Source organism: Chlorocebus sabaeus, chromosome 2 (assembly GCF_047675955.1).
Source record: "Chlorocebus sabaeus isolate Y175 chromosome 2, mChlSab1.0.hap1, whole genome shotgun sequence".
NCBI classification, from domain to species: domain Eukaryota; kingdom Metazoa; phylum Chordata; class Mammalia; order Primates; family Cercopithecidae; genus Chlorocebus; species Chlorocebus sabaeus.
Window position 1 is genome coordinate 55,512,847 of NC_132905.1, and position 24,731 is coordinate 55,537,577.

At 47.0% G+C, this 24,731-nt stretch overlaps 1 protein-coding gene across 5 annotated transcripts in view; it reads right to left on the reverse strand.

The window, feature by feature from the left end:
• The window catches only part of RRBP1 (ribosome binding protein 1), a 68,673-nt gene extending 48,031 nt beyond the window's left edge, over window positions 1-20,642 (reverse strand). For 4 of the 5 annotated variants that reach the window (XM_073008528.1, XM_073008527.1, XM_073008523.1 and 1 more), the window contains exon 1: window positions 20,541-20,642. The gene's annotated coding sequence lies outside the window, so the exon portion shown is untranslated. Of the gene's footprint in view, window positions 1-18,519; window positions 18,597-20,540 lie in introns of all 5 variants that reach the window. The other variant, XM_073008519.1, reaches the window with a different exon arrangement.
• Window positions 20,643-24,731: the final 4,089 nt, after the last annotated feature.

A 24,731-nucleotide genomic window follows, 5' to 3' on the forward strand; every position in this document is an offset into this window, starting at 1 on the left:
TGATTCTCACTGCCTATGGACCAAAGTCCAATGGCTCGGAGGCAACCAGGTTCATACACCTTCCTGCCACAGCCCAGGCTAAGTTTCACTTCACTGAGGAACTCCAGGAGGTATATGTATTTGGATACATTCAACTGAGTCCCGAGTCCCTCTAACAAAGATCAATGGAATGAGCAAAGAGAACAAAGGGTAAGAAGGGGTGGGTAAGGGGAAGTAGAAAGAGGTGGAAGAGGAGGGGAAGTGGACAGGCCTCCCCCAACATTGCCCTGCAAAACCTCTAGATGCTGTGGGAGGCTGGGTCCAGGCTGCTTAGTGGCTCAGATATTGAGATTCTTCTCCTAAGAAATTGAGATCTCCAATCCTCTTGAGTGGATACAGAGAAGGGAAATAGAGTAGGAATCAAATGCAAATTTTGACATGAGGGCATTTTAAAGAAGGGACTGAGAAGGGAGACTGTTTTCAACGTCTTGGCGTCGTGTTCTAAGACAAATCACTCTCGGCCGGGCGCGGTGGCTCACGCCTGTAATCCCAGCACTTTCAGAGGCTGAGGCTGGCAGATCACGAGGTCAGGAGATTGAGACCATCCTGGCTAACACGGTGAAACCCCGACTCTACTAAAAATACAAAAAACTTAGCCGGGTGTGGCGGCTGGCGCCTGTAGTCCCAGCTACTTGAGAGGCTGAGGCAGGAGAATGGCGTGAACCTGGGAGGCGGAGCTTGCAGTGAGCCGAGATGGCGCCACTGCACTCCAGCCTGGGCAACAGAGTGAAGACTCCGTCTTAAAAAAAAAAAAAAAGAAAATCACTCTCACTCTCATCACAGAAGGAACACATTACTTTGGCCTTTCTAAGACTTTTGCAGGAAGAAGGTTTAAAACACTCATGACAAGAAAACTTCCCAGCATATGCTCTCCCTGGGGACAACTCAGCCGCGCGGCAACACACTTCTCCCACACTGTCACTCTGCACTGAGTGGGACCGAGTCACACTTTTCATTCCAGTCTTAACCTCTACAAACAAAGTCTTAGGGGAGCTCATGGAGGCCTTTGAATCCTGGGTCAGGCGGCATTTATGTTTCCAAATGGGTTCTGACCTCTGGCTGTGGGCAGTAGCAGTGTGATCCACAGTCAGGGCACTCTCACGTTTGATCATCGAGGGAAAGTACCAGGAACTGGCCTTCCGAGAACACACTCTCAAGCTGGGTGTTAAAAAGGAAATCACACCCTGCTTAGCTGTGCATGGATTCAGTGGGTAGGAGGATGGGGACAAGCAGGTCTGGAACATGGTACAGTCAACCCTCACTTTTTGGCAGGTACCCACCAACCAAAACTCCTCTGAGTACTTACAAGATTTCTCAGAACTCTGCCAAAATGGACACCACATTATAATCACTACATTCAAAAATCCTAAGGCCAGGCGTGGTGGTACAAGCCTGTGATCTCAGCACTTTGGGAAGCTGAGGCGGGAGTATCACTTGAGCTCTGGAGTTCAAGGCCAACCCAGGCAACATAGGAGACCTCATCTCTATTAAAAAAAAAAAAAAATCCTTTAAAACACTCCCCTTCTCTAGAGAAACGAACATTCAGGGCCTGGGTCACCCTCACCGAGGCTCCGTAAACCCCAAATGGTTTCCCAACGACCATGTGCTCGAGAGGTGGTCTCCACGGAGTCGCGGCTGGCACTGGTTGCAGACCGTGATGCACTGAACATTCATGCACAAAGCGAGGCCTATTCACAGCCGAGGACTGTGGGGCTCTGTGCAGCCTTGTGGTTTCCAACTTCTAAACTCTGGCAGAAAAGCCAAGGCTGGAAAATGAACTTTTAATCTCACTCAACATAGGCAAACACAGAATACAAAAATATATTCTCTGTTGGGACCCAGAATCGAGAAAAGCAAACTCGGGAGAGTATTTTTCCTTTGCAATGCACACAAATGTATGTTTTATAGCAGCACAAATGTGTCTTCCCAACTTTTGCAGAAAAAGAAATTACATCCCCACCACTAATTTCCAAGTTAGAATTTTTTAAAAGAAACCTTTCACAAGAAAATGAAAAGCCCTAGTCTTAAGTAGTAATACACTGAAACATTTAAGGCTAAGGCAATACCATCACGGACAGCAAAGAAATCGAAATGAAAAATAGCCTTTCTGCTGCTTTGCAGAGTCAGCTTTGGTGGGACATAAACATCATGCTGGGAGATCCCTGATTCACAGAAATGATGAAGCCAGGGATGCCTCTCAAAATCGGTTCTCACAATCAGCATTCCGGGAGCTCTGCTCCTGAAATCCACACCATGATAAGAGGCCCCCAACAGAAACCTTTTCTAGGGCTTCCTCCATTGCACCAAAGAGTTAGGGCAGATGTGTGCCCACCCATACCTTGTAGGGTCTGACCGCAGGGATCTATATTCTGTCAATTTCAGAAACTTCTGTCAAATATGTACTTTTACTCGCTGTAGTGGTCCTCCCTTATCTTCTGGGAAACATCCCAACAGCCCTAGTGGGTCTGAAACTGCAGTAATACTGAACCCTATATACACTATTTTTTTTTCCTATACCTACATACCTATGATAAAATTTAATTTAGAAATTAGCCACAGTACGACATTAACAATAATAAAATAGAACGATTATAACCATATGCTAGCATCACCACTCCTGCATGTTGGGGCAATGATTAAGTAAAATAAGGGTGACTCAAACATACGCACTGTGATACCAGACAGTGGATCTGAGAGCCGAGAGGGCCACCAAGTGACACACGGGCAGATAACATAGACGGCGTGAATCCACTGCACACGGGACGGTTCACACCCTGGGCAAGACGCTACTCAGAATGGCATGCAACTTAAAACTCAGGAAGAGTTTCTTTCTGAAATTTTCCATTTAATATTTTCAGACCACAGCTTTCTGCTGGTAACTGAAACCACAAAGAGTGAAACCATAGATAAAGGGGGACTACGATATTGCCAACACACTCAGACCGTAAGACAAAAAGATGAAGGCCCCAAGAGGGAAGGATGTAGGCGGCTGTCCAGAGCTCAACACACTGAACTCTCTGGCCCACCTCTAAGGTCTTGAGAGAATGGCTCTTCTTCTGTTTTTAAGATTCGGGGAACAAAAGTAAGAGGAAGCCCCAAACTCTTTAGACACAGAAGCTATCTGCTAATTCACATGGCCCGGCCAAGTCAGTTGGGTCCAATTTGGCAGCTGGGATTTTGGTAGGTTTTGTGAAAGGACCCTCAACAGCTCCCAGGGCTCTGTCTCATTACTAAGCAGTAGCTCCATGGGGGACCCTGTGTGGAAGCTTGGAGAAGCCGTGGGGTAGGGGTGGTCAAAGAAAACAAACCCCCAGATCCATTCCCTGGGCGTAGCATAAGGTGACCTGGTAGGAAGGTACAGAACTAAAGCAGAATGACAATAAAAGAGACCCTAGTAGACATGGCTACATCAGAATCAACAGCTCCTAATTTTTAAAATATTATGAAATGACTCATACAAAAGACTAAGAAGAAAAATATGAACATCCATTAGCCTACCACCCAGGTTTACCAAACCCTAATTTTGCCATATGCACTTCAGATATTTATATATATGTATGTGTGTGTGTATATATATGTGCGGGGGGGGACACACATGTGTATATGTATATATATGCCATCTCCCTTCTAGAGGGGGACAACACTCTGGATGGGTCACTTACCACTTCCACCTGCTTATGCTTCTATTACATATATCTCTACAAACAAAATACAGCCGTTGCTTTGTGTGTTGGTAATTGCTGTGTAAGTGACATTGTTCTAGGTGCTATTTGGTAACATTTTTGACTAAACTTTGTGAGATTTGTTCATATAAATACACAGAGCTTTGGTTTATTCTCTGTTTTGTTTTTTTGAGACTAAGTCTCTCTCTGTTGCCCAGGCTGGAGCTCAGTGGCACGATCCTAGCTCACTGCAACCTCTGCCTCTCAGGTTCAAGCCATTCTTGTGCCTCAGCCTCTTGAGTAGCTGGGATTACAGGCCTGTGCCACCACGCCCAGGTAATTTTTGTAGTTTTTAGTAGAGACGGGGTTTCACCATATTGGCCAAGGTGCGGTTTATTTATTTTCACTCCTATATTACATAGCTGAACCACAAATTATTATCCATACTCCTATGCTTTTAGGTTTTAAAAATGTATGCTATCACACAAAACTGTAGTGTGACATGCCTACCATACAGAGTGAAAAATCTCCTTTATAGCCCTGATGCCAGCCACTCAGGGTCGCTTCCTGGAGACAACCATTGCGACAGAAGTCATTTCACTGTTTATATGTTATTTTCTTCAAAAGACTTTGGTACTGCATTTCAAAGTCAGGTTTTCAATCACCAGGAATTTACTTTGGTATGTGACAGGAAACAGTGATAAAACTTTCCCCATCAGTTTAATTACCCAGCACCATTTCCTGACTGTTCTTTTCCTTCCCCCACAGACTCAGATGGCCGTCTCTGTGCCATTCAGTGGATCTGCTTCTAGATTCTACATTTTGTTCCACTGTTATATTTATGCCCTACATCAATACCACATTTTCAGCTTAAGCATCCCCTACAAAACTTCTACTGGAATTTGTATTTGAATCACACTGAGTTTATACATGAATGTAGGAAGGACTGCCATTTCTAACTATAGAAGCTGTCTGTCAATGAATATGGTATGCTAGAGCACTACATTGATTTAAATGGTTTCTTCGAAGCCAGGCAGTGGTTCACGTCTGTAGTCTGAGCTACTTGGGGCAGAGGCAGGAGATCACTTGAACCTTGGAGTTGAACACCAGCCTGAGCATCATAGCAAGACCCTGTCTCTTAAAAAAAAAAAAGTTTTCTTCCATACTTCTGTAAGATTTTAATGATTTTCTCCATAAAAGTCTTACATGTTGTTTTGTTGATGGTTAGAATATCTTTTGTAAATTACTTCTTCTATTTTCCAGCTATAGACAACCAGCAAAGTAATTCATTTCTGCATATGTATCAATTACCCAGCTATCATCTACGCTCTTGCAAAATCTAGGATTTTGTAGATTCTTTCTGACTTTTTTTTTAATAAGAAGCTGTGGAAAAAAAGACAGTATTGTTTCTTGCTTTCCAAACCATATGATCTCATTTCTTTTTCTTGGCTTAACAGAGCTGGCTGAGAACTCTGGTGCAGTACTGAGCAGAGTCTGTGCGATAAGCTGCCTTGTGGCATTCCCAAGTCACTGCTTCTAATGTTTTACTACCAGTGTTGTACCAACTGTAGGTTTCCAGCAGAAATCTTTCCTCAGGTTAAGTAGCATGTCTTATATTCCTAGTTATCTTTTTAATATAATTGAGTATTGGATTTTACCAATTGCTTTGTCTTTACCAGTTGACATTTTCTCCTTTAATCTGAAATATGTGGAATTAGAGTAATGCACAGTCTAATGCCAGTTCATAAAGTTTCTATGGTATAAATGTTTTCTTGAAGGAGATTCTAATATATCACTAGATTTGGTTTGTTCACATTTTTATGTGAGATTTCTATGTGTATTTTAAAATGAGAACAATCAGAGGTCATTCTCAGACTGTTCTCTGATCTTGGTATTAGAGTCACTCGAGTCTCATAGAATGAGCTAAAAATCATTCCTTTTCCCTTATTCTTTGGGATAGTTTATGTAAAGTTAGGGTTATCTATTCTTTGTAGATCTGGAAGAACTTGCCCATAAAACTGTCAGGATTAGTGTTCTGAGATCTTTTCTTTAAAAGGGGGAAGGGTGGCTAGAGTGCTGATTTTTAACAATTTCTATACAATTTAACAACATCAATTTCATCGATGATTCTGGGACCAGCTGTTGGGTTTGTGATCCAATCTATAAAATTAATATTCATTATTCCTTCCTCCCTCCTTCCATTGGTTTATTCTGTCTTTTCTAACTTCCTGACATGGCCATTTATTAACTTTCAGTCCTTTCTCTTTTCTGGCAGCAAATAATATTTAAGGCAATAAATTTCTCCCTAAGTACTGCTATCGCTTCATCCTACAAGCTGTGATGCTAACACAGCTTCCTAACATCCATACATGACTGAACTTCACGAATGTCTCCAGCTGCCCCCCCAGGGGTCAAACCACCTACAAGGTCTTAGGTCTGCTGCCCTTCCCCGCGACATGAGCCCCCATCACACACACACATATGGACTAGTCAGTGTTGTTTGGTTCCGGACAGCTGATACTTGCTTGTTTACCCAAACGCCGGCCATCTGCTCATCATTGCTTCTTGCATCTCATTCCTTTTTTTAGGGTCTTGCCAAAGTACATCCTTGAGTAGATCTTTCAGCAAGGATCTCTCCTTCATAAACTTTCTCAGTCCTTAAAGCCCTGAGAAAATTTACTTCACCTTCATGGATTAACTGAGAACAGAATTCCATGCTGACAGTTTTCTCTCACCACGTTGAAGATATTATTTCACTTGTCTTCCAGCCTTTTCTTGATGGGATGTTTAGAAACACACTGTCAGTCTATTTGTCATTCCCTTGTAATATCTTTTTAATCTCTCATTACTTTTAAGACCCATTTCTGGGGTTCTAAGGACTCAGCAAAATGTTTTTAAGTGTGTATTTAACTTATTCAGGTTCACTGTACTGAGTGTGAGGAGTTACGTTTTTCTTCAATTCTGGAAAATCCTTGGCCACTCAGTACTTGGAAAATGGTCTGGTCCCTATTCCTTCCTGGTAGAGCTCCTAATTAGACCTCAATCTCTTTGTGCTACCATTTGGAGAACTCGTTAGACCTACACTCCAGTCTTCAGCTAAATCTTACCCGCTCTATAATCAGTCCTTTGAGTTACTCAATTTGTTTTTTAAGTCTGACTGGCTTTTCTATTTTCATTGTCTTCTTTTCTACCTTTAATAGTAATTTTATATTATATCTTTGGTGGGGCTCTATCACTGGCAACCCTTAATGGGCTGAGTTGTGGGCCTGCCTCTAATGAGTTGTTTTATCTTTGCTTCAACTAGGCCCTCAGGGAAGACCAGCCAGGGACTAACTTTTACAGGAGGCATGGTCTCCTCTTACAAATTATCAGGAGACCATGCCTCCCTTGCCCAGGACAAAACAGATAAATTCTTACCTGTCATCTCCCCTTGCTACTACTGGGTAGGAGTTCCTTCTAGTCTGCCCTCCCATTGAGGGTAGAGCCCTTCAAGGGTTCAAGACTTACAGGGGGATGTGAGAGAAGGCTCAGTTCCCATTCCCAATCTCAGACAAAATCCCATTCCCCCTGGACGTTAAAGCCAAAGACTCAGATGACTTCGACTGATAATACCACACTCCTACCCCTGTTCCAGGGTCAGCTCACTGCAGGCCCCAGTCACTCTCCGCAACCTTGGCTTATCAACTCTGGTCATCTTTCCCTACCTTGTGAATGCACTACTAAGCATTGTAAAGAGTGCTTACTAACTACGTAACGTTTCTAAGTGTTGGAGAAGTGGGTTTCAGATCAGTTGATCTAAAATTTTAAGTGTAATCTCTGATTTTTTTTTTTAACCCAAAGAAACTAACAGAAAATGCAGTAACGATCTCCTGACCTCGTGATCCACCCGTCTCGGCCTCCCGAAGTGCTGGGATCCTGGCTAACACGGTGAAACCCCGTCTCTACTAAAAAAATACAAAAAACTAGCCGGGCGAGGTGGCCGGCGCCTGTAGTCCCAGCTACTCGGGAGGCTGAGGCAGGAGAATGGCGTGAACCCGGGAGGCGGAGCTTGCAGTGAGCCGAGATCGTGCCACTGCACTCCAATCTGGGCGACAGAGAAAGACTCCGTCTCAAAAAAAAAAAAAAAAAAAAAAAAAGAAAATGCAGTAACGAAGACAGAGTCTGAAAAAATTTATTTCATTTCTAAGAGGATACATATAATGGACTTCCTATTTTAAAGAAACAATGTTACTCATTTTAAAGAAGAGCTGAAACACTAAAAATAGAAATGTATTCTATTATAAGCCTTTGCTTATTCATCAGCCATTTCAGATTCAATTTCTATGCCTGAAGGGGAAAAAAATAAAGAATTGATAATTTTTGGTGTCTCTCCAAATAACAGTCTTTGGAAAGTAGGTACTTAAACAGACCTAAATCTTCTGCGAACTTCCAAGAAGCCTACAGACTTCACCTTATTGAGGAAGACAGCATGCCTAGGCGGTAGGAATCAAGAACTGATGTCTCAAAATGGATATGAACAGTTAAGATGTGCTAGCCCAAAAGGGAGTTCTTAGTGCGGTAAACATTTGTCTCCCCAAAGCAGGGGTCAATCTCATCTGTATTGTATCCAATCAAACCTCACCACATGAAATATGGTAAGTGATGAATCAATCGTCTACTCAATATCATATCAGGATCATATGTGCTAATGTATACCATTATAAGGATCAGATCTAAATAGAACACCCCAAGTATCCAGATGGAAAATAATACACACCATGGAGTCTTACATATTTTCAGAGTTACTTCTTAATTTTTCATAGTTTTCACACTCTAAAGGTAGCTCTGAAGTTTCATTTTCTGCTTGTTGCTGGTATACGGAAACGTAACTGATTCCAGGAGGGTGATTTTTTCCCCCACAGCAACTTGCCTAATTCTAGTAACATATCTGTCGATTAAAAAAAAAAAAAAAAATCTACACATATAAGCACATGAATCTCAGTTTTGTTCCTTTCTTCTCAATTTCCTATTGTCTGCTTAATTTTTCTTGAATTTTTGCACAGGGGAGGACCTTCAACACAGTGCTGAAGAGAAGGAATGACAGCAAGTATTCTGTTTTTCTCATATTGAAGGGAAAGATTTAGGTGTCTCTCTCTTTAGTGTGAGGTTTAGCTAAGCCTTTTTGTAGGCATCCTTTATCAGGTTAAAGAGGTGGCTTTCTTATTCCTAGTTTACATAAGTACATGTTGAATTTTATCAAATACTTTATCTGTACTTATTAAGATAATCATACTATTCTACTATAACCTGTAGGTGTGGAAGGTGAATATAAGCTTATTTTTAAACGTTAAACCAGGTTTGAACTCCTAGGATAAAACGATTTAGTCATACATACTGCTGGATTTGGTTTTTCTTTTCAGGTATTAGATCTGACTGACGGTTTTCTTTCCTCCTACTATTCTTGTCAAGTTTTGTAACAAGGTTGGCTGGCATTAAAATCAGTACTGTAGGACTCTTTTTTTTTTTTTTCCATTGTTTCTACTCTTTAGTAATTACCTTTAAAAAAAAAAAAAAGTAACACACAGCGCTCACAAAATTCAAAGTTAAATCTTTACCCTCCCCCATTAATTCTATCATCCCTTCCAACTTAGATGTTACTGTTTTCATGTATTTAATCTTATCCTTGTTCCAGCCTCTCCAACATTATTCTTTTGAATGTATTTAGAATTGTCCAAATATTTACCACTTTCTTTACTCATCATTGCTTGTTATATCTTTTTCCCCTTCCCATCACTTTCCTTCCAAGAATACCCTTGAGAAGTTCCTTTAGCAAAGATCTGTCAGTAGCTATCTTGGGTTTTTATCTTAAAACGATCTTTTCACTCTCGCTGTTGAATTTTTCCCTCGAGTTGCTGTATTGCTAATGTCTACATGTGGGTTTATTTTTATTTATCCTGCTTGGGTTTTGGTTTGGTGTCTTATGCATTCCGCAAAATTCTCAGTCATTAGCTCTTCAAGTACTGGCTCTGTCCTCGCTCCTCTCCTGGAACCTCAATTAGACACACTTCTGAATCTACTCTTTCTGAATCTTAATTGGTCTTACAAATTATTCATCTACGTGATTCTCTAAGATAAATTGTATATATTTCTTCTTCTCTACTTTCCAGTTCATTCACTCTCTTCAGTTTTATGTAATCTGCTAGTAAACCCAGCAGTTAGATTTTTACTACAAAGACATGAACTTTTCATGTCTACAAGTTGTTCCTGGTTCCTTTTTCAAATTTGTTAGGTCATTGTATAGTTTCCTCTTCTTCGTAGATATTTTCAATCTTGCCTATTAGTTTGAGTAAGGCCTTTAAAATCTCTGTCAACAAGTCCATTATCTTACGTTTTCCAAGATCTGTTCCTGCTGGTCCTCATTCAGTGCTTTCATTCTTTGCATTTAGTTGTTCCTAACTATGGACTGTTCTCTTTCGTTTGATAATTACACCTGGGCATTTGGTGAGCCCAGGATAAAGGTGCAGTCCTTCAAAGATCTGCTCGCCCCTGGACTGGCCCAGGAGTACTAGCTGTGCAGGTCCACTCTCAAATAAAGAATCTTCAAATCAGCTTGGAGTTTCCCACTACTCAGGCCACGGGATCTGCATGAGGGACAACTTGTGATACCCACGTCTCAGAATGTCCCCTCCCTGCCCTGCCTGTAGGGTGAGAATGGGCTTACCTCTGACTCCCCTTCTCCCTGAAGGTGTCATGGCCCCTTGCGGTTCCAACTCAGGGAGCCCGTTTCCTATCACGCTGCCAGCATGAATCTCTGCCCCTGTGCCTGGAGATGCTATCAGAACTTAAGAGTTTGCCCATTTCGCCAAAGGCCCTCAGGGTTGTCCTTATCCTCTTGGGTCACTCATTTCACTGCCTGCCTCAGTGTCTTCCATTCTAGGCTTGTCAGAAGGTATTTCTAATGTCATTTACCTCTTGTCCAGGCCATCCAGCAAATTAGAAGACTGGTTCAGGCCACCCAGCCTATCCTATCAGCAGAAACCCAGTGTTGTCACCCCCAACAGCCAAACCAAATCCCAGCCAACCATGCTCTTCAAAGAAAAGGGAGCACGTGGCTGCCATGTGCCAGGAGGCTGGCTGTGCCAGGGAGACTACTGCCAACTCTGGACCTGGATATACCATTCTTCATGACTAGGTGGACCAGGGAGGAAGGGCTCCTGCAGGAGTATCCCGACACCGCCAAACCCTGGAGGTTAGCAGAGCTTCTAATTAGAAACGCATGGGCCAGAGCTAAATGAGGTCTGGTACCCAACGGTTGGTTCTTTTGTTTTTAAGAAATTAACTCTGTGGGAGAAGAGTTCTGATGAAGAATTCAATCTCAAGATATGAGCTTCGCTGAATTCCCTTCCATTAACTCCTTTGAGAAGAGCTGCGTTTCCACTCAGGTTTATATTAGGAAGTATCACCTGCTCATCAGCAATAAAATCTGACCATCTCACAAGCCCTTTGCAAAGGCCCACCTTTGATTAACGAATTCTGTCAGCCAAACATCCTATCTCCGTGACAGCGGAGAACTTCAGCCTGAGTGAGTCATTTCTTATTTATTATCAGCAGTAACTCAAAATTCATTTTGGTTCCCTTTTAGAATCAGTCACTTTATAATATATTCCAAGGTCTCATTCATATACTGTTGGTGGGAGTATAAATTAGTACAAGCACTTCAGACAAAAAGTCTGGCACTTTCTTTTAAAGCTGAGCACCTACCTCCTTCTGGTCCTGCAATTCCACTCCTAGGTGTACTGACCCAATGGAAATGTGTATAGACATTCACCAAAAGTCTGTGGCATGACTGTTCACATAAGTATTATTTATAATAGCCCCAAACCAGAAACTCTCCAAGTAGCCACCTACAGTAACATGAATAAACTCATATATTCACATGCTGGAATAGTGAACAATGAGAACGAACAAACTACAATTACCCCAACAACCTGACAAGTCTTACACATAATGTTGGGTGAAAGACACGAAAGAGCATATGCCGTTCGAGTCCATTTACATCAAGTTCAAACACAGCAAAATCAATCACTGGTATTAAGAAGAGAGCAGGTATTCCCTGCCCAGGGATGGGCAGCAGCTGGAAGCTGGGCACAAAGGGAGGTTGGGGAGGTCGGGAATAATCTATTTCTTGATCTGCTGGTTAAACAGGCGTGTTTAGTTTGTGGATACTTATTGTGTAGACCCATGATAGTGCATTTTTCTGTATATATTTTACTTGAAAGAGTTTAAAACGTGTGTCATATTTCCTTGGAAAACGTGCCCCACAGATCCTGGAGGAGGAACATCTTTAAGGCCCGAAGAATCTGTTAGGGAGCCCTGTTACTACTGCCACTTCCCAGCGCTCACACCCACACAGGATCGCTCCCTTCAGACAGGAAGTAACTGGAGCCAGGGTCAAGGCAGGCAGTCACCTCCTGACCTGACAGGGCAGTGACTCAGTGGGACCCACAGCCCTTTATGATCCTGTGGCCATGCCACAATGCTCTCCTGAAGTCTTTCTTTCTTTCCTTTTTTGAGGTGGAGTCTCACTCTGTCACCCAGGCTGGAGTGCAGTGGTGTGAACTTCCGCCTCCCTGGTTCAAGCGATTCTCCTGCCTCAGCCTCCCGAGTAGCTGGGATTACAGGCATGTACCACCATGCCCAGCTAATTTTTGTATTTTTAGTAGAGACGGGGTTTCACCATGTTGGCCAGGCTGGTCTCGAACTCCTGACCTCAGGTGATCCGCCTGCCTTAGCCTCCCAAAGTGCTGGGACTACAGGCTGAGCCACCATGCCCGGCCCACCTGCAGTCCTTTAAAAAATCAAACTGTACAGAATAAGTCTTCAGATCTTCCAACTTAAGAGGGATATGACTTAAGAAGGAAAAGACTAGCTGAGCTTCAGAGCAGTGACTAAAGTTGAGCTTTTAAGAGTCCTTTGACACATCACCAATATGACTTTTCATTAAGAGTTTCAATAATTCATTTATTCTTCAGCATTGACTCCTTCCTCCCCTCAATCACTGTGATTACTATTCTGAAAATTAAGACTTTCCTTTCTAATTACTACAAATACCTAGAACTACCAAGGAAATAAAAATGTATTCATAAAACTAAAGCTACATCTAATTCCTATTCAGGATCAGACTTAATTAAAAACCAATTTAATGCAGTTGAGCTGTATACTTTAATCACTGAATGAGAACTTCATAAAAACACACCACTTGAGTTTGAACAAGGGTCTTTCACCTTTCCAAGTAAAATGAGTAGGTCGGACATTCCCGTTAGAAAGGGCTAGGAATCTAATATCTACTCTTCTTCACCTAAAATCAACAGGAGAGAAGAGGAGAAACGAAGGATGGGGCTGGACCTGGTATTGCCTCTTCCCAACCAGACCACCCTGCCTCAGCCATTGCTCCTCCTGCTTAGCGGACTGCCACACAAAATTCCTCTGAGAAAAGAAAACCACCATGAGGTGAGGCAAGAGACGAACCTTGTCCCCTCCCTCACTTCCTAGCATGATGAGGACTGACCAAGAGAAAAGAAAACGTAATGCCAACTATAAGAATTCTCCCTTCTCCCGCTAGGGAACACTTTTGCTCACTAAATACAAAATCCTCTTTTCAGAGCAAGCCAGCACACTGTTCACACCCAAAACACATGTTCTGTTTCCTGGTGAGTGTGTCGTCACTGAGATGCTCAGTTACTCTGCAAGGCCCACCTCACACTCGTTGGTTGTACAAGGAATTAAAGGATGCTCACAGCCAAGTCTCCTCCCCAGAACTGGTGCAAGCACCTGGGAAGGGCCCAGTCCTGTCAAGGTGCCATGCATGATGGACTCCCAGAGACACTGGGATGAATCTAACCAGGCTGGAGACTGAGGGCTCCCAGGAGAGAGCCAACATCCACATCACCTCCTAAGGCTCACTTCAAACCCCAGCCTCCACTGGCAGAGCAGGATGTCCACATTTAACAGTGCCCGCCGCATGTGACTGTCAATTTCTCAACTGGAGCCAGGCTGGAGGGAATCAAAACCTCACTTGCATTTGGCTCTGGAATATGTTTTTGTGTTTGTGTTTGATGCTCTAGGAATCCAGACTCCTTCGGGCTACATGATATACTCACAGAACACCAGCACTACAAAATCATCTCCATTAGCTCAGCAAGAATAGGCACCTACTGCATGCCAGTCACCGCCCTCGACACTGGGTATACCTCAGGAAACAAAAGCTACATCCCTGCACTGGTAAAGCTTACGCTTCAGAGGGGGAGATGACAAAGTCAGTCAAATACGGGACATGTCAGGTGGTGATGAAGAGAAAGTGATGCAGAGAAGTGGGGCAGGGAATGGGGGTGGGGGAGCATCAGAGGCTGTCACTCCACACAGGGTAGTCAACAGGCCTGAAGGAGATGAGGGAGCCAGCCATGTGCCATCTAAGGAAAAGCTCTCAGGGATAGGCCAAAGTAGGCTCAAAGGCCCTGAGGCAGAAGCATGCCTGAGGAACAGAGGCCACCATGGCTGGAGCAGAGGGCAGGGAGACGACAGGAGTGAAGCCAGAGCAAAAATGGTGCCCTGAGAGGCCACTGGAGACCTTGACCAAGGAGGGTCTTGAACAGAGGAGTGACATGGTCTGCTCTGGCAACAGACTAGAAGGCAAGGGGTTCATAGGCAAAGGCAGTGAGCCCACCGGAGGCTGGTGAAGTAGCCCAGGGCAGAGGTGAGAGCAGGCTGGGCATGCTGGCTCACGCCTACAATCCTGGCACTTTGGGAGGCCAAGGCAGGAGGACTGCTTTAGCCCAGGAGTTCAAGACTAGCCTGGGTAACATGGTGAGACACCATTTCTACAAAAAAAAAAAACACTTAAAAATTCACTGGGCGTGGTAGCGTGCACTTATGGTACCAGCTACCTGGGAGGCTGACGAAGGAGGATTAACTGAGCCCGCAATGTTGAAATTGCAGTGAGCAGTGGCTGAGGCAGGAGGATTAACTGAGTCCGAAATGTTGAAACTGCAGTGAGCAGTGATTGCGCCACTGTACTCCAGCCTGGGTGACAGAACAAGACCCTCTCAGAAACAAAAAATCAAAAGGTAAGAGCTGTTTGGACCAGGGAGAAGGCAGAAGTGGTGAGAACGTTCACTCTGGCTCTGTCCAGAAGGTAGAGCTGATGGGACCTGCTGTGTACAGGGTACGGGTATGAGACGGTGAGGAGTTAAGGATAAACCGAGGTTTGCAGCCTGAAAAGTGGAGCTAGCCGGCCTAGTTTCAGTTTATAGGAGGAGGAAACTGAAGCCCAGGGAAAAGAAGTCGTGTCCAAAGTCACTCACTTATTCCAGGGATTAGAACACTCAACCAGTGCTTCTCCCACTGCTCCACACAGCAGCTCCATGGGACATGCTGATGACTAGTCCGGTCACACCGGACAGCCCCCAGCCCCTGAGGGACTGCCAATACCCAAGCACGTCACATAAATTGGGGTAGGATGCTGGGCACTGAGAGCGCAGGCCCCGCCCAGAGAGGACAACCACAGTCCACGGCTGCCACATAAGAAAGTCAACCTGGTATAGCCAGAAATTCCCATTTTCTCCCAGAGAACCCAAAAATCTAGATTTTGGTTTCTTTATTTTGAGACAGTCTCACTGTCGCCTAGGCTGGAGTGTAGTAGTGTGATCTTGGCTCACTGCAACATCCACCTTCCAGGTTCAAACGATCCTCCCGCCTCAGCCACCTGAGTAGCTGGGACTACAGGCACATGCCGCCATGCCTGGCTAATTTTTGTATTCTTTATAGAGATGGGGTTTTGCCATGTTGCCCAGGCTGGTCTCAAACTCCTGGGCTCAAATGATCTACCAGCCTTGGCCTTCCAAAGTGCTGGGATTACAGGGATGAGTCGCTGTGCCCAGCCCAAACAAATCTAGATTTTAATGAAAAAAAAAAACAAAAAACTAAAAATTTCCAGTTTTAAAAGGTGACTCAATTGCTTAGTAACATGAGGTCAGCGAAACAAACTGCATATGGAGGCCAAGTTCAGTTCACACAGGGCACCAGTTTGGAATTCCTCTCAAGACAGCCTAACAGACCTTGTTTGCTTATACCTTGCCCAGGGTAGAGAATTAAAGATTTGAATTCAAGATGGTCTTTTATTCCAACTTTTGAGTCAGCAGATGATATTCATTATCACTATAAATAGTCGGTAACTTCCAGTAGTCTCAGTGGGCCTCCTTTCTGACCAGAAAGAGATCAAGTGGCTGTCCATCATTCAGCTTCTTCCTTTAAAGTTAAACTTTGGTTTTATGTTATTCTTTACAGAGTACTAATACTAAGATGAGCCCAGAAGTACAACCAAGAATTCAAAAATTCTTCCCCAATACTGCCCAATTATCCTTTCAAAGTTATATGGAGGCCGGGCATGGTGGCTCATGCCTACAATCCCAGCACTTTGGGAGGCTGAGGAGGGCAGATCACCTGAGGTCAGGAGTTCTAGACCAGCCTGACCAACATGGTGAAACCCCGTCTCTACTAAAAATACAAAATGAGCCGGGCGTGGTGGCACATGCCTGTAATCCCAGCTACTCAGGAGGCTGAGGCAGGAGAATCGCTTGAACCCGGGAGGTGGAGGTTGCGGTAAACCGAGATCACGCCACTGGACTCTAGCCTGGGCAACAAGAGCGAAACTTCGTCTCAAAAAAAAGAAAAAAAAGTTAAATGGAGAATAACAGAGCTGTGTAAATAGTCACCGGTGTAGGAACCAATTTATGACACCCAAGAACACTGGAACTCCAACACTTTGGAACTGAAAAGGTTTTGGGACTGGACAGGTATTCTAGTCTTGCCAAAAAAATCTAAGTTAGAGATCACAAAATGTTTTTGATAAGTTAAAGTTGCTGCCCACTGTCCGGGTGGAACACATATGTTACTGAATGCACATAAAGGACACACAGATATGTCTGGTTTTGGCTTCAGGAGACTTGGGCAGAATTTGTCTGCCTAAGAAAACAGTCTCCTAGGAGGACCCTGAACTAATTTTCTATAAGCTAAGTGAGAGTGCCTCCTTGCCTAGGCACTGTCACTTAGAATTAAATATTTACTTTCCCTTACAAGCCATCACTTTCTACCTAATATCTATTTATTTTCTGTCTTTGTTACAAGTCACCATTTTGATGCTGAGGGCATTGGGTAAAAAAATCTCTCCAGGGCAGGGCCACCATCTGTGCAGCCCCCATCCCACTCCTTTTTCTTGGAATGCAGTTTACCATGAACGCAAAGAGGCGGGACTAATGCTTTCTCAGGGTGAGATCTTATCAGATGAAGTGTATCGACTGCCACTAGTCAACTGGTTTTGACCTACAGAATGGGCAATTTCGTGTGGTTCAACATATTACCACATGATCAAGAGGAACAGAGACATGAATGTTTAGAGAACACCAGCTGCCTCTAGACCAGCGCTTGTCCAGTAGAACTTTCTGTGATGGTGGAAACCATCTACACCCACACTGACCGACTTGTGACTACCGAGCACCTGAAGTGTGGCTAATTTGACTCAGATATTGAATTTTTAATTTTACTTAATTTGAACTGTTTTAAACTTAAACTGCTACTTGTGGCGACTGTATTGGACAACACAGTTCTAGACAGTGGCTTTTTCAGGCAAGAACTAGGTCTCACTTGCAGTGTTTGAATGCCTACCACACAGGAGACCCTTGGTGAAAAAGATGAAATGAAAAACACCTTCTGCATTGCCAGATTTTCAAATGCCTCCCCACCTTCCTGCCACTGAAGCTCTTAATTTTGATCTTTAAGTTCTGTGTCTTCCCTTAGGTAATTACTGCTCCAGGAAGGTGGAGGTGTACGGCCAGGAGGGAACATCTGGAAGGCTGGGCCCGCACTGCCTAGCAACCAGGCAACAGGAACTGGCCTGACAACCTCCTGCCCGGCAGGGCCTCCACCTTCTCATCCACTGAATGGGTGACAATCATTCCTACCCTCTACAACAGAGTTATTGTAAGGCCTAAATGTAAACCACAGTTGTGGAATCTGATTCTAAAAAGTGAACCTTAAAAACCAAGTTGGACTCAGCTTCATTTATCCGATGAGACAGCTGGGAATAGTTTTAACATGTTACGGCTGTCACCTGAAGTGATAATATTTATGATGTTATAGGCCAGGTCTTAACCACTGCAGGCCCAGCATGCACAGATGGACATCACAGTCCCCGCCTTCATCATTCTGACTTGACCATTATTTTTGTTTCTCCTGAAACAAGGTTTTAGCAAAGAAAAACTTGCTGTCTCAACAGAACTGCTGATCCTCTATGTGTCATTCATCTATTAGTTAAAATTCCCAGGGCTAAAAAGACAAGAAGAGTCTGGGTCCCAACATTTTTAAAAAGTGTCCCTGCTACATAATAAACCAATACTCCAATCACTAGCATTCAACCATTTAAACTGAGTTTGGTGCCATGTAATTATTGCAGCCTGTTGAGTTAGGGCTCATTTCAGCAAAGAGCATAATTGCTCAAATGTGACTTGATTTAAGATTTATTTAAAACTCTCCCATCACCAAAAAATATTCATACACCATACCACTGTAACTTATTAATCTCTCTGTAAATGTTCAGAGACAGATTCCTAAGTACGAAAGGTAAGAGTTGTTACAGTGCCTAGAGCTCTAAACCTCTGCTTCTAAACCCCAAGATCCCTTTCTGGTCTCCCTTCCCCCAACCTTAGCCTCCTCCAGGCCTCCACTGGCCCAGGAGCCCTGTAAGCCGGCTTTGCGGTGCTCCACGCAAAAGGAAAACTTCACCTACTAGGAGGTCTGCCCCCGCCTTTGCTTCAAGAGAGAGGGAAATGGCACCTCCAGGACCTCAGAACCGGAAGCTTCTTTCTGGAAGGGAAAGAGGTTGGCAGATCATAGTGGGAGTGACCTTTGGCAAGTTCATAAACGAGTCAAGACATCACACAGTAAGTGGCATGCTGCAGGGTCACAGATTTCTCTAGGTGTCGGATTAACAGGAAGTTAAATCAAACAAGGAAAGTGAGGAGGGAGGCCGGGGCAGTGGGAGAATGTCCCCCAGCTGCACAGGGCCGGGTAACTTTCGCAGTTGTTCTTCCTGGGAGTGCCGGACAGACGTCCTGGGTCTCTGGGGACACCCAGTTCTGAAGAGGTATCTAATGTGAGATGTAAGGCCCTACTAGACCTATTTCTCCAAATTCCTGAAAATGCCATCCAGATGGCCCCTACCCTGAAGGTTTCAGCACACAGAGTGAATAGCTGAGCCGTGACGTGAGAGGCTCCCCAGGTCCCTCAGAGTTTCATTTCCTTGGTGCTTCTCAGTCTCTCCTAACCTCTGACCTCCCAGAGTAATTGCCAAATTGCCTTCTGTTTGTACAAGGTCCCAGCACTTCCCGGCGTGGCTCCCTACCCTGTGAGTGGGTGGTGCTGTCTCCAGGCCACAGATAAGAAACTCGCGTTTATAGGGGCCATGGGACCTGCGAGTAGGCGGCCAGTACGTGGCCCCGGGTGTAGAACCCTGGCTGTGCTACTTCTGCAGCCCCGTGCCCGCCGCAGTGCCGGAGCCAGGCCCCACCTTCCTCCCGTGTCCCGCACTTCCCTACAAACGCATCCCAACTGAACAGCCAACACTTGTGGCTCCTTCCTACAAGTGCTGGGTCTCCACAGCTTTTCTCGCAAATCGAAGCCAACAGGAGCCCCGATTTGCAGACGGGGAAATGGAAACCCCGAACGAAACAATTTGGTCGGTGTCACCCTCGCAGGCCGGGACACTGTAGAGCTAAAACTCGCGACTTATCACCCGGGGAGGGGTTCTTGAAGCATCGCGGGCGCCCCACTGGAAGCGCAGACCCCGGCCTGCCTCCCCTACTCAGGGCGCAGCGGGGAAGCCGGGCGGGCCGGGGCGGGCGCCAGGCCGGGTGCCAGCGCGTTTGGCCGGCCCGGAGGTGTCCGCTTCCGCCCGGGGCTGGCACCGCCGGCCCATTCATCGTGGCCGCGGGCGGGGCGGGCCGGGCCCCGGATGCCCTCGTCCCCCCGCCGGGAGCCCTCGAGCCAGGCTCCGCGCCGCCTAGTCGGGGAAACGGTGGCCCCAGCCCCGCCACCAGGGGGAGCAGGGAGCCGCCTCCCGCACTCCGGGAAGTTGCCACCGCGGCCGCCCGGCGTCCGTGCCATGGACAGACCCCGGGTCCCGGCCCCGCGAGCCCTGCGACCCCGGCCCACCCCGTCGGGAGCCGTCCCAACTCCGCGAAGCACCAGCGGGCCGCGGCCCGGGACCGGCGCGCTCGGCCCGCGGGCCCCCATTCAATCCCGCCCTCCTCCCCTCGGCCGGCCTCTGCCGCCTTCCGCCCGCACCCCCACCCCTCCGGCCCGGACTCCAGCCCGGCAACGTCATCCGGCTGCTTCCCGAAACTTAACCCCTTCCTCCGCCAGCTGTGCGCCGCCCCGCCCCGCCGCCAACTTTTTTCGCCCAACTTCGGAGCGCGCTGGCCGGACCGACGGCCCTGCCGGGAGGGAGAGAGGCAGGGAGGGGTCGCCACGTCGCGCCCGCCTGCCGCCGCAAGACCCCCGACGGTGAGGGCCGCGGGGTCCACACCACGGGGCGCGCCCTGCCTACGCCCCTGCACGGCGCTCGCCCGGCACCCCCGCGCCGAGTTAGACCCCGGCCCCGATGTTGCACGGCCGCGGCGGCGGGCGGCGGGCGGGCCGGGGGAGGGGCCGCCGAGGAGACGTGTCACTCGCTGCGCAGCACGGCCGGCCCCGGCCCCTCGACGGCCCGGCCCGCGCGCGGCAGCTGCAGGGCCCGGCCAAGTTTCTTACCTGCAGCCAGAGACACGAGAGGGAGAGCGAGAGGGCAGGAGCCGCCGCCTTCGCCGCCGCCGCGGAGCCGGGAGAGAGGAGCCGGCCGAGCCTCCACCAAGAAACCGCCCCCGAGCAGCTGTAGACGCCGCGACCCTGACGCCGCCCGCCCGGTCCGCCGTCCGCTCCGGCCGCTCGTTGGCTGCGTGCGCGCGTGTGGAGTCGTGGCACTTTCTGCCTCGGAGCTGGCTAACGGCCCCCTCCGCCGGGATCGCCGCCTCCTGCCTTCCCCACCCGGGCCAGCCATTCATCGAGCCGCCTCTTCCCATTGGTCCGCACCCCGCCACTCTGTCTGTAGCTGGCCAGTCAGGACGCGGACGGCCGAGCCGCGGCGGCGGCCATTGGGCAGAGAGGAGGGTCTCCACCTCAGCCAATGGGAGAGGGGAGGAGCTGCAGGGAGGTGAAGGGGGCAGGGCCGGGGAGGGGCGGGGCCGAGCGGCGCGGCGCTCGGCTGTGCGCGGGGCGGGGCGGAGCAGGAACGCCCCGCCCACCGAGGGGGGGGTCTGCGGCCAGCTCCGCCCACTCTGGTCCCGCGGCGCTCCCAGCAGTCTCTGACTACGAGCCGGCTTTGCCTAGGCGGGAAGCAAAAGGTTCGGGTCCCATCGGCCCCGGGCCTGCGCCTCTGGATACCGCTGGGCTGACATGGCGGTGGCTGAACAGGGTTGCGCAACCGCGAACAGCCAAGGAAGCTGCGTTATTTAAACCCAAGTAACTTCCCCCGAAGCAGCGCCCCCTCGGGCCGCGGGGTATGAGGACAAGCTCTGCTGGGGATCAGCCCAGGGAGGACGAGTTCTTATCATCGAAGAGATTGCAATCAGCACCAGAAGGAATTTCCTTGAGTACATGGAGGAATTGGGGTGGAAGAGCCAGAAGGTGCACAAGGAATTGAAGAGGATGTCATCGCCCTCGTTGTTAGGGAGGGTACAACTGAGGCACGGTCTGTTTAACATACTCATCCAAACCACAGCCGGCAGAGCAATAATTACAATTCCCTCTGTGGCCTTTTATTCCATGCGATGGGGAAGGTGAGAGGTTCTGACCTAAGAAAACTCACCTGTGTCACACAAAACGGAGCAACTGGTACTTCCTCATTCCCTAACTTTCTCCCCAGTATCAGCCAACACTCAGTCTTCATAATCAATCAAGTCTTTAAATTAAAATAATTTTAGGCTTGATTTTTAACCATTATGTCAGCGTCTCTTAAAGCCAACCCTTTGAACATAAGCCAAAGACAGCTTCTTTGGAATTTTGGATTCTGAGAGACCAAAGGCTGCCTAGACTGCCCCACACCACTTCCCCAGCTCCCGTTGCTGCAGAATCCCCTACCTAACATCTATTTCTTGGATAATTTTCAATCTTCCCCGCCCCCATTTGTCACTAGTACTGTACTAGCTGTTGTTAGAAAGATGTGAAAAATACAAGCCTTCATGGGGAATAAAGAGGGATTGGGTTGAAATTAAACTGTTCATTCCTATTTTTAATCTTGGCGGTTCCTCAGCCCATTAATGATTAATCAACAGGAATTAACCTGGATTAACTCTGGAACACTCAGTCATTTTCCAGCAGTGAGACCCGGCTTCAAATGAAAGTTAAGAATCCCAGCTTCTGGCTGGCAATTGCTACCAGTGAGTCCTACTTGACCAGGGCTGGGCCATCTAACCTTTCTGAACATACCCTGGAGGGTGTACTTCTCTGGACAATCACTCCTTCCTCTGAGTTTTAGGGAGGAAATTCATTCATTCATTCATTCATTCATTCATTCATTCATTCACCGGTGTTTGTGGAGTGCCTGGTATACAGTGCTAAGCTGGGCAAGCAACCTAGAGTGACACATAGGTCCAGTGAAGACCCAGCTGCCCTCAAGGGCCTGTCCAGGGGCAGGGACCTCCTTTATCCTGTTCACTGTTTTTATCTTTTCCCAGAAGCAGATCTTGGCAGTGGGTTTTGTTCAATCATTCATTTGGGGGATAATCATAAGAAACACTGGTGAAGGAGTGGGATGAGAAAGAGCCAGTAAGAGGACCAACATCAAGCCTGTGACTGGTGTGGGCACACAGGGCTTGGCATCTCTGGGGATGCTGTGAAACTGTAGAACACACCCCAGAGGTGTCCCAGCTGAGGGGTGAGGACCTGGTTATTCGTCCACCCACTCCCAGTCCTCACTGGTTAACAGCTCCTTCTGGGGGGACTTTAACCCCTGCGCCCACTCAAGCTGGAGAAAGCCTTGCAGCAAGAAGCCCTTGACAGAATGGTGAGTGCCCAGAGGCACATCAGGGGCCACAGCAGTGTCTCCCACACTATGAACCAGCGTCTGACACAGCACCTGCACAGAATAGAGGCTCTGTGAATATACATGTTCTGTAAATATTGTCCCATGAGCGGTAACATTACAAAGTCCTTAGGAGTGAGGAGTGTTTACAGAAAAGGGACTCCCTGTCTAGTCCCTCACATAACTTAACATTTGATTTGGCCTCAACACAATATTTGTTTCGGGATGGAAGAGCAGCCCTGTCTAAGCCTTTGCATTTCCTCTGTCCCTGCCCCTTGTCTGCCCACAGTCAGCCCCAATGTGCTGTGAAGACTTCCAGCCTCATCATCCTCATGCCCTTTGAGCAAAGAAATCAGTCCTGCTGTACCAGGCTCTGTCAGGGCTGATCTGCCCACCCTCAGGGTGGCCCGACTTTGACAGCCACTGATGTGCCTGTGGACACCCATCTTTAACCCCCTGCAGCCTCCTCAGCTCTCCCAAGGCGTATCTGGGAAAAACCAGATTCATACCCAGGACTAGATGGACAGGGGTTGCCTGTGGCAAGAGTGAGAGGCATCCCCCCAGGCTCAAGTCTTCTGCTAAATCATGCAGCCCTCCAGCAGCATGAGAAAGCCCATCCCACAGTCCAGCCTCCAGGATCTAGCTGCCCAGTGCCAGATTCAGGCCAGATCCTAGGAAACAGGTCCCTGCCATCCCCCAATGGTAGTGCAGTGAGGGGCTCTCAGATGGGAACAGGTCATTTCAACTCAAAGTCAGCAGTTGGGAGCCCCTGGCCAGGGGAGTTACCCCACCCTGAGGGTAGCAGAGGGTGACAGCAGAGGCTTGAAGAAGTGGAAGGTAGTCAGGCCAAAAAGGGCACACTGGCGAGGAACAGCATGGGTAAAGTAAGGCATGATGTTAGCCAAGTGTGGTGGTGTGCCCCTGCAGCTCCAGCTAGCAGCAAGATTGCTTGAGCCCAGGAGTTCCAGGTTGGAAGAAGAAGGAGAAGGAGAAAGAGGAGGAGGAGAGGGGGAGTGGGGGTGGGGGGGATGATCTGAGATCACATCATCTCAGTTTATCTATTGAACAACTCGGTTGTTGGCAAGCCTGAAGGGTGAGGGAGAGGCTGGGAAGAGCTGATTCTGCACAGGTGATCATAAGGGAAACAGGGAACTTCCCTGGGGTGGTGCAGATGTTTCATATCTGGATTATAGTGATGGTTACATGGCTGTGGTAAAACTCATCCGATTGTACACTCTTAAAAAGGATACATTTGGTTTGGAAGCAAATTATGCTTCAATCAACCTAACTCAAAAAAAGGAAGCATTTGGTTTTAGTTGCATATTAAAAACAAAGCATTATTATTAGAAAAAATTAAACATACAAGAATAATTACCTAATATGATCCATTAACTCATGACAATAAATTGCAAATATTATCTGAAAGAGTAGACAGAAAGATGAGAATCTATTATACCTTACAATTTAAAAAGAGATTTTGCTTTGTCAACAATGATGAAAAGATGACAAATGACAAGTACAATAAAATATCATGTGAAAATAAAAGCCACTGTGATAATATAGAACATGTTTAGGTCTCTTGTGCCAGGTACCATTTGAGACACGCTACAAATATGTAAGGTTATTTAACTCTCAGTACAACCCTATAAGGGAGGCAGAGTTATTATTTCCATTTTAGAGATGAGGAGACTGAGGCACAGAGAGATCAAGGAACCTGTCTATGTCACAGGGCTCGTTGGAGGAGGAACATTGGGCCCCAGGGCTCATGGCATAACTCTTGCATTCAGCACCAGGTTGCGGAAGGTGTGCTGTGCCTGTAGAACGGGCAAGGTTCGAGCCTAATCCTTTGAGAGTGGCAACTCAAGGAAGGGTTTGTGATTGAT